The sequence below is a fragment of the Hippoglossus stenolepis genome, chromosome 6 (assembly GCF_022539355.2).
Source record: "Hippoglossus stenolepis isolate QCI-W04-F060 chromosome 6, HSTE1.2, whole genome shotgun sequence".
NCBI lineage: Eukaryota > Metazoa > Chordata > Actinopteri > Pleuronectiformes > Pleuronectidae > Hippoglossus > Hippoglossus stenolepis.
In genome coordinates this window covers 9,990,572-10,010,003 of record NC_061488.1, presented here as the reverse complement: position 1 = coordinate 10,010,003, position 19,432 = coordinate 9,990,572, and positions in this window count along the sequence as shown.

Below are 19,432 nucleotides of genomic sequence, written 5' to 3'. Positions count from 1 at the left end.
CCTAAAACACCATTAGGTTCACTCTCTGTCCGGGTTGCAGAGCCAACGCGAAACACAAAAGCAATTTATAGTTAATTAAATACATGGGAAAGCGTCTGTGATGGACAGAAGGGGAAACAAGAGTCGGTTCGTGTTTTTTGCTCGGACGTGTGTGCACATGGGCCTATATGTGTGTGGTAACAGATTCTTATCTCAAAATACAGCGTAGTTACAAAAACACAATCTGCATGGTATATTCTGTGGTCATGAAAGATGTCTGGCAGTGAAAGGAATCGTACAACAATGACTGCTGCTAATCTGAATATTGTGTTTTTGTATTTGAATCTTCACAGATAAACCAAAAGGTTTACAGTGGGACAGAGCAGCAGAACTATCCAGGTTTGGCAAGTACCGTCAATCCTCTTTTCCTTCTCTCTCTCGCTCTCTTTCTCTCTATTTCTCTCAGTTTTTCGCTCTCGCCCTGCGCTTTTAGCCAACTGTGAGTCTGTCTAGCCAGTCAGCGTGAGACATCTGGGATCCATTGGACCCCGTGAGAGAAGAGAGAGAGGGAGAGAGAGAGAGAGAGAGAGAGAGAGAGAGAGAGAGAGAGAGAGAGAGAGTGTGTGTGTGTGTGTGTGTGTGTGTGTGTGTGTGTGTGTGTGTGTGTGTGTGTGTGTGTGTGTGTGTGTGTGTGTGTGTGTGTGTGTTCTATATGAAAATGAATTATAAATAAACAATTAAAAGCACACAACAAAAAACATTCACTTGTTTCACAGAAGTTTCAAGTGTTATTTTATTGACAGTTGTTAGTTATGTGATACTGGAAGAAAGCACTTTCTGCAAAACCTGTAATACAAAGGAAAATGTCATATAAACAAGAATAATTTAATCTCAATTGCATTTTGGTCTCTGTCTGTATTAGTGTCACAACCTGGCTCTCAGGTCATGACAAAGATGAGACACACACTATTTCTTAAAGGAATTTATTTAATCTTAATTCAAATTTAAATAAATATTTTTAACAAGCGACAACAGAGGATTATCCAAGGAATGGGATGTGGACATCAGTAATATCAGTGATGTGGGGGGTGCATGTGTGGACGTATGTGGTGTAAGAACGTTGTGAGGAGTTCAAAATTAATCAAATGTAAACAGAAGAGACAGAGTGAATGACAAGGCCTAGATTTATAATCTGGGAGCCGAGGTGTCACCAGAAGGCACCAATTACTAATCCCATCCCATAATATGAGGTCACCCAGTAACAGCAGGGGTCGTCACAATTAAGAAAAATACAAAACTAGAATGGCACTCCGTAGAGCACACGCCTCTGCCAAGGCCCTTCAGTCCCCTTATGAAACCACATTTGAATTCACTAGATCCAGATTTTCATTTGGATCTGCTCGGAATTGCACACACTCATAAACATTAGTCCCCTTAACATGTCGGATATTCACGAAGACCCATAAATAATTACCTGAGCAAACAAAAATGTTGAAGACGGCCTCGCAGTGTTACAGAAAGTGAAAGAAACATCTTGGATCCGCCCCTGGTCCTGATCCACATGCACTGGTTCTTTTTTGACCCGCACCACATCCTTCATCAATTTTAGTCATAATCCATCCTGTAGTTTTTATGTAATCCTGAGAAGTCTGGTGGAAGCAGATGGGTTTGCAGAGCAATACTTGTTGTTGGAATAAAAACAGCTCATTCAATACACTTGTCTCTGGCCGTTTGCAGGGCAGGTGATAAATTATTAATGGACAGAGGCCAATAAACTTCACTCTTATAAATAGGAAGTTTGGGTTCCAGCATAAAGTTTGGAGCAGTAAAAAAACTCCTATTTTAAAGTCTTGTGCTTCAGAAGTTAATTCCAATTTGTTTGTACAAACAACAGTCTAACGAACAGCCACTAAACAGTTTAATTCCTTCAGACAGTAGCTCGAGGATACTTAGATTACGGAGTCAAACATTGGGACGCAGCCAATGAATCAGTCCAATCCCACTTTTCAGCAGCTCTGCCCGGCTCCCTCGCTCAAACAGAGAGAACCTCTGTGGACAGGTTAAACCAGGTGTGGTTTGTCCGGGGCCTGGCAAGCCCGAGGTTAGATTTGAAGCTTAATGCAGGGGGACAGATGTGTTTAGTGTGTGGGCGCTGATGCTAACACGGCCTGACACCTGCAGCCTCTGGTGGTGATGAGGATATTTGGACATGTCTGTACCCTGTAATCCCTCCACGCTTTGGCCTTTTTCAGCTGGAAAGTGAAATGAGTGAAAAGAAATGTGTAAAAAATAGAATCCCCTGACAGGCTTTTTTTTTTTTGTATCTCTGCCCTCTGGCTGCTTTTTGCTGTGAGACTCCAAACACACCTGCCACGTGGCATGAGGCACCTGCTGGGACTGAAACATCAGACTGACACCACATGTCAGAGTGGATGGGGTGGTTGTTAGGACATGTCAATGAACATTAGAGTGATTTTAAATGATGCTCACTACGGCCATTGTTGGATTAGTGTTTCTGGATCTGAAGAGAAGAGGATTTTTTCTCTGGCACCTGAAAAGAGAATTCCACGTAGGCATAGCTCTCTGTCAAAAAACAGAGGACAACAACAAGAGCTAGATTTCACATGGACAGGGCTCCTCTTCTGGGGTTTGAGTTGTGGGCAGTCACAGATTGGCTTTCAGTGTTTTCGAGGAAATACGTTCATCATCCTTGCCAGAAATCAGGGTCCACCCAGAGATAATGGAGAAAAACACAATCATTCCCAAGTACACTCTCTCTTACACACATGCACTATCACACAGACACGCCCTCTCCAGCCACACACACAACCACACACACACACAACCCAGCTTCGGGGGATTTAATACCTCATTTTTTGTGCTGCATTATGAAATGTTATATGTTCTCACAAATCTCAATTGTAAAAACTCTTGCTGGTGCGCAGCACTAGCGCCACGTGTGAAATATGACATAACGGTTCCAGGGGAAGGTTCTCAGCTACGTGACCTTTCAGAACCAGCGCTCGGAATTTACAGCTCGATTAGTGTTTCGGATTTCATCCCTCCCATTGTATTTTCTCTCATGTCCGTCCAACACACCGAGAGACTTTTATTCACATACTGCTTCCATATGCTCGGTAAGTGCCCTGAGCTATTGGTAACACTGACTAAAATCAAGCTGCAGAGCAAACACAGGTGGTTTACTCTGCAGGCCACCGCCTACAGAGCAGATCTGTAACTATCCGTTAAATTTGTTGCTAATGTAGTTGTTTCCCAATTAGAAGAATGTAGTGAGTGAAAACACAGACTCATCCATCCATCTATTCATTATCCATTCTACTTATTCTTTGAGGGTCACAGGGGCCACGGAGCTACTTGACATTTGGCCAAAGGTCAGGTCAACAGCGTATCACAGGATTGGTGGATTCTGTCTACACAGTCTATGAAGGAGTGGCCTCCATTGACTGAGCACACCGTGAAGGCTGAACTAAAACGAAACGGTCTGGTCTCCAAAGGATTTCATATTTGCTTCACCAGCTTGTCACTGCATCATTAGCTACTTTGAGCTGCTGCACTTACAGCCACATGCATAGCTAGCTCGTTAGCTTCATAATGGAAGCGCAATGAATCCTGGGAAAGATCGGCCTAAGATGGAAAGAAGGCGCCATCCGGTGGATCCTCTTTGCTCGGGAATGGAAGCACGTCGGTTACGTTTGAAGGGGACAACCTATTTGTGCACTGTGACGCAATCCATCTTAAAATGCAGCCTCCGAGGGTTGTGTCCCTGAATTGGGACACAGCTATAGAGACAATCATTCACACTCCAATGAACCTAAGCTGCACGTGGGAAGAAGCCAGAGCCCACGGAGAAACCCCACAGACACTGGGAGAACATTCAACTCCTCACAGAAATGCCCAGGCCGCCTGACCCAGAACCTTCTTGCTGTGGGGAGACAGTGCTAACCACTGCACCACCGTGCCACAGACTCAAAATTAGAATAACACAACAGCAGAATTAGGAAACAGTTGTCTTTGTTTCTTTTGTTGTGACCCCGTATTGTTCCGCTCCTTTGGTTCCCACACTGCTTTGTGTTCTGACCCATCGTCCAGTTTTCTGGTTTTCACCTAGTCCCAGTACATTAATATGTTATGTCATCCTCACATTGCAGTTTTTGTTTCAGCATGTTTTTCAAATAATCAAAAATCACTCAGGCAAAATGTTGCCCAATACAGTGACTCATTGTTTTTCGGAGTGTAAACATGCACTCAAGAAGCATGTATTAATCACTTGTGACAATGACGAAGCTGAGGCAATGCAATCCCTTTGTATATTTCTGCAGCAGGCCTTTGAATGTGTAAGTGTCATAACAAGACCACCCAACACAATGTCAGTGCCACTGAGAAAGCCTGAGTGACTTGACAGACAGAGATCAAACACTCAGTTGGATGTAAGAGGGGACAGAGACAATTTTTTTAACGTCTTTCAACACTGAATGCTTCAAACTGAAAATACAGTAAAAGTATATGTTTCCCAGCAAATAACCATAACCATTGTGATTGTTTTGACTTGTGTAGTTTTTTTGGTCAAAAGTGTAAATGGTATAAGGCTGCGTTTATCCCTCTGTCATGTCAAAAACTAAATCAGTCACTCATGAGTTTGGAGAAGCTCCTGCACTGTCCATGCTTTACAAATTACTGAAGGGATACAATGGTCTTTGTTATCTGGGCAACGCAAAATGTCTTGAAGGTACATTACACTTTTTCTACCGTTACAATCTATTAAATAGATTAATAAACACATTAATGTTTCCATAAATGCAGATGTGAATTTTGATGATTGTTATAATATTTTATTATAACACCTCTATTCTCATAGATACATCTACTTACAATCTTATCTCTAACCACGTTACTCATTGGCACAGGGACTCAGTGTCATGAGTGGTGAAGCCACGGGGCTACCCATTGCTGTGGATCATTTGCTGTTAGCACCTGTTGACCCATAAAAGAGAGGCAGCTAGCACTAGCTAGACCCCTCCTTTGTATAGCATGTGACCGAGTGTTCGGGAGCTGCCTTCGAGTCTCTAGGTGTTGAAACAACACGGGCAAAATCTAACATAGTGGGAATCAGCACTAATGATACATGAACTGTATTCCTGTAGCCTTTTTTCCAGTTTTATAAACGTTATATTACCTATTCACCCACAGGTTCATACAAAGTTTCTATACACAGCTTTTTCTATCACCTCTCATATGTCGGCACAGCCATCAGGGGAAATCTGGGGTTCAGTATGTCACCCACGCACACTTCAGAATGCAAACTGGAGGAGCAGGGGATCGAAACACCGATCTTCTGGTTATTGGACAACCCGCTTTACTCCTGAGCCACAGCCGTCCAGTTCAGTGCTTATGTTGGCGAGTGAGGCTAACTAGCTTAAAACTTCTTTCTGAGTGGAATTCAAACGGGTCCACCCACGATGCTGTTGAATAGCTAACTCTTTATGTAATTGATAAAAAGGAGAAGACAATGTCCTGTATCTCTTTTCATTGTCCCTCAAATGTCAAACAAAAGGAGGCCTGAAACTTAGAAGCTATATCCACAAATATACCCATATTTTAGAAATGATTTCAGTTTTAGTTGCAGTTCATTTTTCCATCAACAAAGAAGTGAGTGTTCAAATAAGCCTTTAACCTGATTGGAGATAAAAGAGAGATGTAAACTCTTCAGGGAGAAAGTGGCTCAGTCATTGGACTTTCTAGACACAAATCACATTCCCCCTTCTTTCCTGAGATGCACATCCTGCCAGGAAGCCGAATTTGCACCTTCCTGTCACTTCAAGATGATCTGATTCCTGCAGCGTCCCAGTCACCGTGGGGGGGCCTTGGAATCTTGGAATCTTGGAATTCCAAATTCGCTTCCTTTTTCCTTCCAGGAAACATCTCATCTTCTGTGTTTTCTAACCTACCCTTCTCTTTGTGTCTCACAGGCCAGACGAGTCTTTTAGAAACTGTCGGGCTCAGGGTTATTACTCCAATATCAAAGTCACAGGTGGAGAGCTGCCCTGCAGAGCGGCTGTTAGACTCACTGTCACACAGCTCACTGACTCACAAACAACTCGTGACCTGCTCAGCTAATTTCCTTCACCTGCCACACACTCCTTTCTTTGTCAAAGAGACCAAACACACGCAGAGCCAATTTTTCTAATTATTCACTAATACTAATTGACAAGTTGGATTCCTTCACAATTTGAGTTGACCTCTCAAGACACCTGAATCCCCCCAAATTGTGTTTTGGACCACCAGGGTCCTGTTGCTGTTTTGACCTCTGACCAGATTGTTGACTGTTAGTTTAGCCACTGCTCTCTCTCTCTCTCTCTCTCTCTCTCTCTCTCTCTCTCTCTCTCTCTCTCTCTCTCTCTCTCTCTCTCTTTGTCTTTCTGTCCCTTGGGCCTCTACATCTGTCAGCATCATTCCTTCTCACTCTCCAAGAACCTTTTATCCTTTGTTTCCTCATTTAGCTTCAATGCTACATAATATTCCTGTTACATCTTTCTTTTGACACTCCTATTGCATTTTGCACATTTTCTCTTTCTGTGTTTTCCATTTTATTTTTCTCTTTTCTCCATCTTCTTTTTTTAAAGAGGTCATCTTTTGTAACAACCCCACTGATGGACAACTGAGTGCCACTCCTCTGTTGTGTTCTCCTCCGCAGCTCCTGCAGTTGCTATGTTGTAATGGTGACCATCTGGGTCAACACGGCCCTCTGCCATCTCCTTTTGAAGTCAGAGGTTAAGCTGATAATAATCCAGTATTTCTACCTCTGTGCTGCCCCTTGTAAGAGGAATTTCTAATTATCCGAGTAGGTATTCCCAAGATCTCGGTGTGATTGGGAACAGCTTCGGCATGTGTGCGAGATGACGGGAGCCTCCGTGTGTACATGAGAGTGGATGGAGAGGCTGCGGGGTCGTAGTCACTAGAGTAGCATAATGGAGGTCTCGCAGAGTGCACACACACACACTGTAAATCCTGTGTCACAGCGGAGGATTTGAACATATTGGCAAGGTTACATGAGAAATGCTGGCCATACATCTGGTTAGCCTCTGCCTCAATGCGGGTGTTGTGTTTCATTGTTTTACTGTATCACAGAGCAAATGTGACATGGACTCAGATATATGAGGAACAATTAACAGTCACTGGGGCCTCTTTTGCTTGGTTTAGTCGCAGTTCATCATCTGTTAATATGACAGAAATGGCCGACCTTGGTGTAATGAGAGGATCAATCGTAGAACTATGTTCTTAAAAGGGTGTGAGGGCAATGCTGACATAGAGCCTTATTCTAGCAGCCTGTATTTTACAATTGGATTCTGTCCAGGAAATGACATCAGAGACATAAACAAATTCTGCCATTTGAAGGAGAAGACAAAGGCACATGTGTAACCTAATAGAGACACAGGAAGATGTCACCTCATACATTATAGTTAGAGCTGGATCAGGTGAGTCCTGAACCATCCCTTAGTTATTCTTCTAGGCCCAGACTCCTGGGGGAACTCCCATCAGGCACTGAGCACTTCTCTCTTTCCCTCTCTCTGTCTCTCTTCTGATTAAGTTTCAGGATCAATTTATCTATTGACTGATTTATGGATTCATGTTTTTAAATCAGTCATCAGTGGCAAAAGATGACCACTATTACTGTTAAAATTAGAATCACGTCTTGAGCTTCATGAAATCCTTGGATATTTGAATCAAAAGGGTTCAATCATTAAATCAATGTTGACATGCATTCATCTATATTTAAGCATATTTGAATCTGCCATCCCAAACTGAACAATGTACAATTTAACTTTTGTAGTTTTACATCCTTTCTCTCAAGATGCAGTGTATTTTACTCCAGAAAATAAAATCAGGCCTCGCCCTGGTCTGAGTGACACATTGCCTGGATAGCCAAACATCCATTGACACAGCTGGCTGTTTATGAGGGCAACGGAGAGGTAAACTGAGCAGATAAACACAGATAATTGGCTTTGTGGCCTGCTGGTCAAACAAAAGCCAGATGCTCTCCTGGCTTCCTGTTATTTCCTATATTATTTATTAACCTGACTCGTGGTTCATACAAAGGGTTTCCAGAAATTTTACTTTCCACCAGTGGGTTGCCTCCAGTTCATCATCAGCCAGACGCCATCTAGCCAAGAGAGCATTTTAGGCTTTTGAACCATGAGCCTATCTGATGAAGTTGGAGCCCGTTGAAACTAATCCCACTTATCAAAGATGGGTCCAAATGGTCCTAGAAACCAGTCGAGCGCCATCAAGCCTCCTTAACTCCCTCACATGTGCTGTTGACTTCAGCTGTGCTTGCAACTCCAAGGACGTCGCTGTCCTGTTGCTGCTGATGTAACAGCAGCCACTGGCCAGGCTGTTACATAACCCCTGGAGCCACATGAAAAACGCAAATTGGAAACGAAAATCACTGAAAATCTCTCTGGTCCCTTCCACAGAACTGTGCAACCGCTCCTATCACAGGCTACCGGCCAAACACATGATCACAGCTCTGCACCATCCCTCTCTCTCTATGACTGCCATATGGAGGAACCACAAATCAACAGCGGTAGGGATGTGTGCGTTTTCAAATTGTTAACATACTGTATTAACGTGTGTGTTAACGAGTGTGTGTGTGTGTGTGTGTGTGTGTGTGTGTGTGTGTGTGTGTGTGTGTGTGTGTGTGTGTGTGTGTGTGTGTGTGTGTGTGCACCCAAATGCCCCATGTGAAGTGTTGCGCAGGTTTAGATCTTTTTTAAAATAGCCTCGAAATAACTATTTTATTGTATTGTGCCTTTGCAGATGAAGTAAGAGACATAAATCATTAACATACTGTGGCACAAACAATAGTGGGACTGTGTTGTTGCATTGTTGAAATTCATCCTCAATAAGCGAGACCTCTGGGACGAAAACAGAAAATTACTCCCAGTTTCAGAGCAAGTGCCTCTGTGGGCCAAGTTGATGACACATGACAATAACTTATATGGTTGTGATCATAAAAACGAAAGCTCCAGAGCATTTTTCCAAACTATGAGATGTACACGAGCTTTCGATGGTATGCTGGAACACATGAATCATTGAGCCTATGGCCTGTTGTAATATCTGAGTGGAAAACACTTAAAATAGTTTATCTTTTGCGTTTTGTAACATTTGTTACCTCTTGTCAAGCACTGACTTTGTTACTTCTTGACTCTATAGATTATTTATTGATCAATAGGTAACATATGGGGGTGAGGTGTCTGTGAGATTTGACAGTATACAGTATACGGCCAGTTTCTGGTACCACGGAGCCATTTAAGAAACAGCTAATGCTGGATGGACCAGCTCCTTTTTATAATGAAGGATGAAACCAAACATCAAGTGAGTAGAATCACTGAAAATGACTGATGAAAAGAAATGTGGAGCACGAAGTGGAGCGTTCACTTTCAGAGGAAAAGGCAAACCTACCCTTGAAGTCCTAACTACGTTAGAGTCCACTAATGATAAATGGAGCTCTCAGTTGTCACTCAAATGCTGCAAAATGGGGAAATGCTCGATCAGACGCTCCGAGATAAAGACTCTGAGTGTGGATCAATACGAGTTTGCTCTTATTCATTTCCTATGGAACACGAGTTAATCGCAAGGCATTGTGGGACTCCTGGCCTGTAATGTCAAAAAGAGAAGAGACTGAAAGTCAATGAATACCGATGGCAACTCTGTAGTGATTTGCTGAAAAACTGACAAACAAAAAGAGATTTGTGCCCAATAACCCAAACCCGGATTATCACCTCACCCAAGAAGGTTTTATTTTCACCCCTGTCCAATTATTTGTTTGTGTGTTTGTGAACAGCTTTATGCAAAAACAATTTTCACGAAACAAGGTGGAATGATCTGATCTGGACAAAGGGGACATTGCAAGATATGGCGTCTTTTTGCATTTTCACGAATTTCCCAGGGAATAATTCATGGATCTTGATGAAAGAAAATCTGACATATTGAGGGGACTGATATCTATTGAGTGTAATTTGGCTTGACTTTATTTCAGGGGACTGTTGATGAAGGTATAACTTGAGTGCCATTCTAGTTTGTGCGATGACTTTTTTAACCCCTTCCCTCCGAGATTACAGATACCAACACAAACAAAGTGATGTTTGGCTCAAAGTCCCATTGCTGGATTTAGTCGTGTGTGGCATATTCACACAATGTCTCCAGCCAAGCAAGCTGCTCGCTGGCTGGCGAGCACTGACACACCCACAGCATCGAACGACGAGTGGCAGAGGTGCTGTCACACGATTCTTCTTCCAGTCTAGACTCCATTTCGGTCCAACTTTACAAGTTGCTTTGTGTCTGTGTCATCACCCAAAACACATTTAAATTAAAACATTAATACCATGACTTTCTTTCCCACAATAAAACCATGACAGCTCTCTTACTAATATAATCCTGCTTTCATAAACCTGATTTATAGGATAGTTTTAAATGTGCATGGTAAACAACGTTGCTGCTGGATATGTTTCCATTCACGCTGCCAAATGTACGGACGTCTACTTTCATGCTAACTGTACTGACGCCGTTGTATAACCCAGCAAAATTCTCTAATCCAACCGAAGCCCGTTCAGCATTAAAATAAAATAATAGCAGAGGGTAGAGTATATTTCAGAGCCAGGCGTGGTAATTACAAATAAATGGGTCCTCTAACACTGAACATAGTTGATGGAGGAATGGAAATAATTTCAGCCTCTCCAATCAGGGGTAATGGAGGCCAGTCCTCCCCTGACACCCCTGTTCTAATTAAATAGCACTGGGGGTCTATACCATAAATTCTCGGTTGGTTGATTCCAATGTGAGCTGAGACTTTTCAACTTTGACTTTCCTCCGCGTCGCGACCTGACCTTGTTGTAATTTTACATTAAATTATTGTGTGCGATTTTCCACTGGGGGCAAACCAATCAAGATAAGTGGCTACACTTATCAGCGAGATCTCGGTCCCTCTTTATCATCGGTATAGGACTCGGTAATAATCGCTCTCAATCCCGTTTTTCATTCACTTTTTAACCTGTATGTTAATGAGCAGGACCGTGAATGTAAACCTGAGGCAGAATGAAAGGATGAAGGCAGCATGTGTTAAAAGTGATATGCTCCTGATCCACACAGACACGGAGCCAGAGGGGCTGGTCATTTCCCCAGGAAACAGCCTGCTTGGACAAAGCTGGCATGATTCCCCACTTCACATTCCCCCACTGCAACAGATTAAATCTCTGCACATTCAACAGGGATTCGATCTTTTCTTTTGAAAGTCTTCTTTAATTTGCTGAGCATTATTTTTGCAAACTGTTGATCACATGAAACCTATTCAAGACACCTCAGAGCCGTCCGGTTCTGAGGCATTTCTGCTTTAAATACTAATATGATGCTGTGAGGGAAAAACAGTGAAAGATGGAAATAGAAAACATTCGAAATGAATCAAGTGCATTCCGTTCAGGCAATCTTTGTGCCCGCAGAGGGGGACTGCAGAGAGAAGAAGGGAAGGCAGCTTCAGTTTGTTGGATGCTCGTTAGGAACCGGAGACAGAAACACTCGGTTCTGTTAATAATACTGGAAACAATCAGAACTCCAGGCAGTAAACACAACAAATTGCTACTGGGGCCTTTGTGGAAGTCACTGTGAGTGAACAGCCACCTCATCATTTGTGTCCTGGCCACAATAAAAATGTTGGCGGCGTGTGTGAGCAGTAAATTATATGTATGACAACGACTAAATAAAATATGGTACAGTTTATTGTTAAAGAATTTCCCAATCAGGATCCAGTGGTCTTGTGGGGAGTAGTTAGATATTATTCCGTTTGCCTGCAGTCTGGCAGGACCCCTCCTCTGTTAAACTGCATAAATAGTGGGGGCGCCTGGTGGGTGCTGGGAAACACACACTTGCCGACCACTGCAGAGACCCGGGTTCAGTTGAGGGCAGTTACTGCTTTTGTTTTGGGTCTAATCGAACGCAACGGTTTACTGTACTAGCACGGCGCCTGTGGGGATGGGATTAGGGGTTGGGGGGGGGACATCACTGATGTCCTTGCATGCTATACGCCCTCCTGCTGAAGCCGTGAAAAGAAGCGGGTGGCGTCACTACTGGGGAGGACACACCCTCCCCAAGCCAGTTAGTTGTGATGAGAAGAAAAATGTGAAAATATACAAGTCGAGATATTTAAGTGCAGACTGAATAAAACCATGTCCACTTTTCTTCCACATTATTTGGCTGCACTTTAGCCATTGTTAGGTGAAACAAACAAACTCCAGAACTATCAGCTCCTAGATTATAGTTGATTGTGCCAGATAATTTTGCTGTAAAATATTAGTTTAGAAATAGTCTTTTGATTTTCACTTTTCATATGGACATTTTTTATTTACTTTGAAACCATTTTACCTTATTTAACCTCAACACATTCTTGGGAGTAACCCTAAAAAGCTGATTGTTGCAGATGAATCCCATTTGAATAGAAATTTGGGGATTAGATCATTGTCCATTTGGCTTGTTGGTGCAATTACTGTCAGAATCACATTGTGCTCCAAGTACTTTACTCACATTAAGTTAATGGATTTGATTCGTAAACTGTATTAGCTGCTACTCTGTAAGTAAATTACACTGTTGGGAAGTTTAGTATAAGGATTAGACTACCCAAATAAAATGAGACTCACAATCAAACCTAATCAGGTGGGAGTCCAATGGATTACATTTCACCACAATCTGTGGAATAATGTGTTTTCCCACCGGGGCTCTGGACGTTAACACTTTTTTAAAAAAAAATCTAAAAGAGCATCACAATGAAATGCTTTGTAGGCCTACAATGGGCACCATAAGTTGGGTTGCATCATCTAAAGGAGGGATCAAGCTCGCTGAAATTAAAAATAAAGGACTTACAGATGGAGAAGCTTATGTAAACACAGTGTTCCGTGCTCAAGAGAAGTCAGAGAAGGCATTTTTGAAGATTCCGCTACAGGAAAACAAGGAATTAAATGAATAAGTCAGGAAGGAAATCAGCAGTGCTTGAGTGAATATATTGTGAAAGTCATTTAGTACGTATCATGTCATTTATTGTTGCTTTGTTGATGCAGAAACTTCATAACTCTATTATTATCTGCAGCACGTATGGTGAGCAAGCAGCCAGTGAGCTGCAAACAGAGAGATGTCTTTCATTAAGACATCAAAGAGTGTGTATCATTTCCCAACTTGAGCGCTTCACTGAGCCACTTGGTGCATTGCATGCCTTATTAGATGGGTTCAAGCTAATCCAACTGTAACCAATTGTGCGTTATTGTTCACGCTAATTACTCCGTCAGAGGAGGTCGGCCTCTGCTAAGCTCGCCTCAGGGTCACATCAGGAGGTCAGAGGTCACAGTCGACCAGGGTTGAAACCCCTCGCACCTTCACCTCCACCGTGCCTCAACCCGTCACCCTCACTTCACTCAGCCGCTTGACCCATATTGTATCCCTATCCCCTGTATCCCTATAGCCTGGGAAAGATTAATCTGAAATAATGGGAAAATGGGCTTGTCATTGGAGACTCGAGTTAATACGCATACATCCGCTCCCCGTTGCGGCCCTGTGACCTGTGCATGTGCCCCTGTCAGTTGAGAGCTCAGGTATGCAGGGAATGCCATCGCAGCAGAGTCAGGCAGACGCTGCTGAGGGCTGCGAGCGAGAGGAGGCGCAGGTTAGGAGGTGAGGACTGCACTTCACGCCCAGATGGATGTTTGCTCAAGCTGGGATCATTTATGAAGGGACCTCATGCTGGAGGAGATAGTTCGGCCTCCATCATCTCCACCTCTGACTGGATAAACTTTTCTTGAATACAAAGAAAGTTGTATGCAGTGATGTGGAAGATAGTCCCCCCCCCCACCACCCCTTCATTACATAGCATTAGCCTGCAGCTATCTCTCAGCGCTGTCCATGGTCTGTCTTTAACCCTGATTTGTCCGCTGCCTGGATCGTATAAAAAAGGGAGAGCTCCTCATTTCACACTTAATAATCTCATTTCACAGCCTCTGGCACAAGCTCAGAACAGAGGAGAAGCACAGAGAGCTGTGAAAGCTGGAGGTCCAATCACATGGTGCAGTGTGTGAGTATAGGTCCAGGTTTTACTCATAGTGTGGGGACCTTAATCACTTTATGGGGACTTGTCTTCCTGATGGAGGCCAAAAAACCAAGTCCCCATAATTTAAATCATTAAATGTTGAGGCGAAGACATGTTTTAAGGTTAGGTTTAGGTTGAGGTTAAAGGACGTGTGTGTGTGTGTGTGTGTGTGTGTGTGTGTGTGTGTGTGTGTGTGTGTGTGTGTGTGTGTGTGTGTGTGTGTGTGTGTGTGTTCAAAACCAGTTAATCAGTATGTGCAGTATGCCAAAGAATTACAGCCCTATTGGATAATTCTGCAGCTCACGATTTAAGTCCATTGCCAGTGTTCAGTGCCAGTGTAGTAAGCAGACTGTTTCCTCAGGGCAGGAAAACTTGCGGATGTCAATTGATTGGTGGACTTGGACAAATGAGACGCTCTCAGGGTCAATTGTAGCAGTTGAAGATCAGAGTGGAGCTCCAGGTACCAACTGTGCACCGACACATTCCTGAAGCACTAACACACAGTTTGTCTCCTTTCTCTCTGGCTCACACACACACACATCTGCTCAGAGGTGTACTTTTTGAATATAAGTACTGGAGCGCACCAATGCCGCATGCATGCACACGTGCACTTAAGTTGTGGCTCGTTTCGGGTCCAACCACTGTTCCTACTGTGGCAAATGAATAACCGACCGCACAATACAATGTTAGACCGACTACAGACTAAAAAAATGATGTAGAGAAGTTGTAAGTTGAACTTCCCCTTCACTGTGTCGCTCAAGGGTGGAATTTGTTCTTCTGTGTTACTGAATGCATGAGTTGACATTGTGACAACCTCAGCACACTTGTGATAAATGTATGTATATATGGAATCAAACTCAACAGCTTTATAATACAATCGTGGTGTGTTGTTTGCATAATTGTGTTGGTGTGTTGTAACTGTAGTTGGGGTGGCAATCGTGAAAGTGATCAGGTATTTCTCATCAGAGCACCTACAGCTGCGATTAGTGCTGCAGAGTCTAGTTGTCTAATCAATCTCGCTGGTTAAAACGAGGCACAGAGAGATGAGACTGACACAGATAGAGAGAAGACACATGGAGAGAGCTGAGCTGAACTGAGCCAACACTGTAGATAGGTTATGTGTCAGGTGATTTATGTTGGATTATTGACTTTATGTCCGTTGTATGGATTTTGGCAAATCAAAATGATGACACTGGTGAGCAGCTTTCGTCTGACTGATGTTGGGAGACCCATAGTGGCAGCTGGGGGACTTTGCCCCAGTAGGACACATATGATTAGTAGTTTTGGTGATGAGGGCCAGACACTAAATCCACCTTTACTCAAAATCTCATGGCTGCTTTTAAGGTTGGCAGGACAGGTTGTGAGGCCCCAAAGGGCAACTACTGCACAACTAACAATAGCTTTACAGTGTGACACAATTTGTACACAGTCTCTGGTTGGGGTTTGATTCTTCTGGGTAGATATGGAATTGTATAAATCACCAAAAATGTCACCCTTGCCCTAGTATCTGTCTTGGACCTTTTATGAGCCAGCTAAAGGCTGTAAATTCTATTATAATGCATAGGACACATAATAAACACACAACAGCTGCTGCCAGTGCCTCTACATACCCTCTTGTATGTGCACTTCACCATACCCTTGAAAAGTCCTAAGCCCTCATATGCTCATACTTTCAGGGGGGGGGGGGGTTGGGTCTAGGTCTCACAACTTGGTTTTACAAACTGCAAAATGTCTTTGGTGTGGAATGTAATCGCGGCCGATAGGTGGATCAGTGTCAATAAATCAATTATGAAGTGCACAGTTTAAGTATGGGAGCTGGAACATGTTGGTTTAAAGGTATAGGCCCAGGGAGGTTTAAACAGACTCCTCTGTCTGGCAGTGTAATCCTTCATACGACACAGTGCTTGCCAAACAAATCTCACATTTTAATAAAGACAGGAATTTTTTCTCCAGACTGCAAGAGGACCAAGCCTGGATTGGGTGTGATGCTGGAGGGAACGACTAATGAGCGGGTTGGAAATGGATCCAGAGAAGGGTGGGGGCAGGGGGGGGGGGTTGCAGCATAATTGTTCCCACTTCACCCTAATTGTGCGCCTATACCGTCGGTCCAAGGAGTTACACTTTGGGTTAAAAGCTTAACTTCTTTCCTGCAGAGGGAAGCCAGGCCAGTGTGTAAAAGTTCAACAAGTAGTGGATAAAACGATAAAATACATTAGTTCTGATCATCCACCCCCTCTTTGTCACCGGGGGCCCACTCCGAATGACAACTTGAATTCCTCGCTGTAGATTCTGGTGAGTCAGTGTCTCGTTCACAGCTTGGAGTGACCATCTCAGCCAGATCATCGCAAAGATCAGAAGTGGATGTAATTCATGGTTGTTTTTTTGATGGGATTTCAAAATAAAGTACTGATAGACTGCCTTTTTTCCCCAGAGGTCACAGTTTCCCTCAAATCAGTATAAAAGCCAGAAATATTTGCCTGTTCACATCTTGGGCTTTAACATCAGAAGTTGTGCTTTTCTGCATCACCAACAATCCATCAAAACAGAGCAGCCTATCAACAAGCTTTCCATGAACCCCATAACCTTGGCCTTGACCCCAGCCCAGATCCCATGACCCAAAGCGCCCCCCCTATCTACCAAGTTCATTAATCATACAAAAATACCTTCATGCCTATTACGTGGGATCTCAAGCTTTTCACAAGAGGCATGCTGTACTAATGAACTTCCTTCTCAGTTAATTCCAATTCACTGTTTCTCCTCCTCCTCAGGTTTAAGTACAAAGCCTGGCAGGTATCAAGGGTAAATTCTGGGTCATTTGTGTGCATGAATAAGTAATTAATACTCTCAATTCATGCCTGTGAACCTTTTCTCCTAGTTCTCATCATCTCGGACACGCAGATATTTGTGACAGAAGATGAGTGTTTTACTTGAAGGGTGAATCCTGTCCCTGGTGGTTTTGAGGAGCTTTCGAGATGTTTTTATTTAATGGGGGAAAAAAGGAAAATCATCAGCTTCCCTGAGCAATGGCGGTGATGGCTTTAACCCTCTAATCTCAAAGGCTAACAAAAAACCGGACAGGATATGAAGGATATCTGCCACAGCAATCACAGAACATGTGCCAGTCAAACACGTGTGTGAGTGCGTGTATATGTGTGTGGTGTGGGAACGAGAGAGCGAGTGCATGGCTGCACAAGTAAGTACATTTGTGTGGTTTGGATTAGGAAACCCTGATGTGCTGATCTAGAGCCTGCATTGAGTTTTCTGAGCCTATTCGTTATTAAGGTAAGAATTTGTACGCTGGTGACCCCAGATATCGAAGTTAAGGCTCTCCTGCTGAAACTGGCTTCAACTGAAGCTATTCCCAAGTGGACCAGTCAGGAATTCTGTCAGATAAGCCCCCCCAATCCCCCTAAAGCATGTAGGCGTCAGTACATCCCAAAGGGAAAAGGAGGTCCCATAGCTTTGTGTGGTTTGTATACATTTTATATACGGCGTCACACTAACTCATGTCCCAGCCACAAACCCGCTTCATGTACAAAAGTCAGGATCTTTTCCACTTAGCATTAAAACCCAAACAAGCACATTTATGATACGCTCCCATGTCCTCGCTGCAGACCGAGGTCTCTCTCGGGCGTGTGAAATGATTGTGTGAAAAGCTGGACTCCAAATTGGCTGGGTGTGACCGTCACCGATTTGCCCGTCATTCCATTGCTTTTATGAGAGTGACAGCGCTGCCAAAAAAGAAAAGGAGAGTGAAACAGTCCCTTTCAAATTAAAGGAAATAGCGAAATAAACAATGACATGCACACGGAGATAAAGAGACCTGTTTTCAAAAATCAATAAACTTAACATTCCCTAATACTTTGAACATACTCCCAAATTCCCCAAGTGTAATAGTGCCAACAGCTGTGTGAAAGTGTCTTTCATTCATTCATAATAAAGGACAATAAATATCTGTTTTATAGAAGCCAACATCAGCAGATGAATCTCCAAAGTTTATTGTGAAATGTTTCTCTATGTAATCCTTGTTATTGTGAGTGGATGTGAGAGGTTTCTTTTCCTGTTTATGCACATGTAGAAAAAAGAAAGAAAACTATACAACACTTCTACTTATCTGAGGTTCTGACTGAAACACACAAATTGTCATGACTTAACTCTCAGATAAAGATTTGGGGGATTTTTGTTGGACTCCTTTAATTATGGACTTTTTTTGGTTTATTTCCTTTTACCTGTTGTTTTCCTTGTGTTTGGATTTGTGTTCTGGGTTTCCTGTTTTACTTTGAAATGTAGCTCCTTGTGTGTCTGTAACTTTATTTCCAGCCTCTGTCCTGTTTCCTGCCCTTGTGATTGTCTGTACTTGTTCCTCATGTGTTTCACCTGTGTTCAATCAACCCCCCCTCCCTCGTGTGTATATAAGTCTCTGTGCTTCCCTTTGTCAGTTTGTGGGCGGTCGTTCGCTGTCATGTTTCCAGTGTCTTCTTGTTGCTACTGCCTAGTGTTTATTATGTTCATTCAGTTTAGTCTTGTTTGAGTCTTTTGTACTTTCCAGTGTTTTTTGCTACTGAACTTTGCTTCTGTATTTTTGGGTCCACCTACACACCTCTGACACAAATGTATATGAAACAGCATCTCAGCGAGGATCTTTCTTTCTTTCTTACATTGTTCTGTCTCTCGTAAGATAAAAACAAATATGAAATACTGCATATGCAATGTTTCCTAAACTAATTTGGCAGTTTCTATCTAAAGTTTGCTAACATTAGCCACCTTGAGCTACATCTCTCCTGCTTGGCCAAGCTAGAAAATAGCTGCAAAACCCATGAAAGCATTGAAAAGCGTAAATACTCTTGGTTTTAACTTTGCATTTTTTGAAAGGCAGAATGTATTTTTTTCCAGTCATAATTTACATCCTTTTTTGATTCTAATAAAAGTCTTATAACCATTTAGACAAACCAATGTAAGACATGTGACGTCACCTTTATAAAGACAAAAGTAAGTTCCTCTTCTCCCCTCTCTGACCATTAAGAGTGACCAGATCACCACACGTGTTTCCGTCTTTTTGCGGGTCTTTGTTTGTCTACCCATGAATCCTGGCAGCCCCTGGTGCAGTGGGGGGTGCAGGAAGGGATGCAGACTGGAAGCTGTGAGAGTAGAATATGATTAGCCACAAGGCAGATCCTCACTCTGCATCCTCGCGTATAACTCAACACATGGCGAGCGCCGTCTTTTACTGTAGCGCCAGCTGCATGTGGCTAAGTGAGTTCTCAGATCAAAATGTTTGCTTTGGACCGGACGCCTTTCCTCAAGAAACTACAC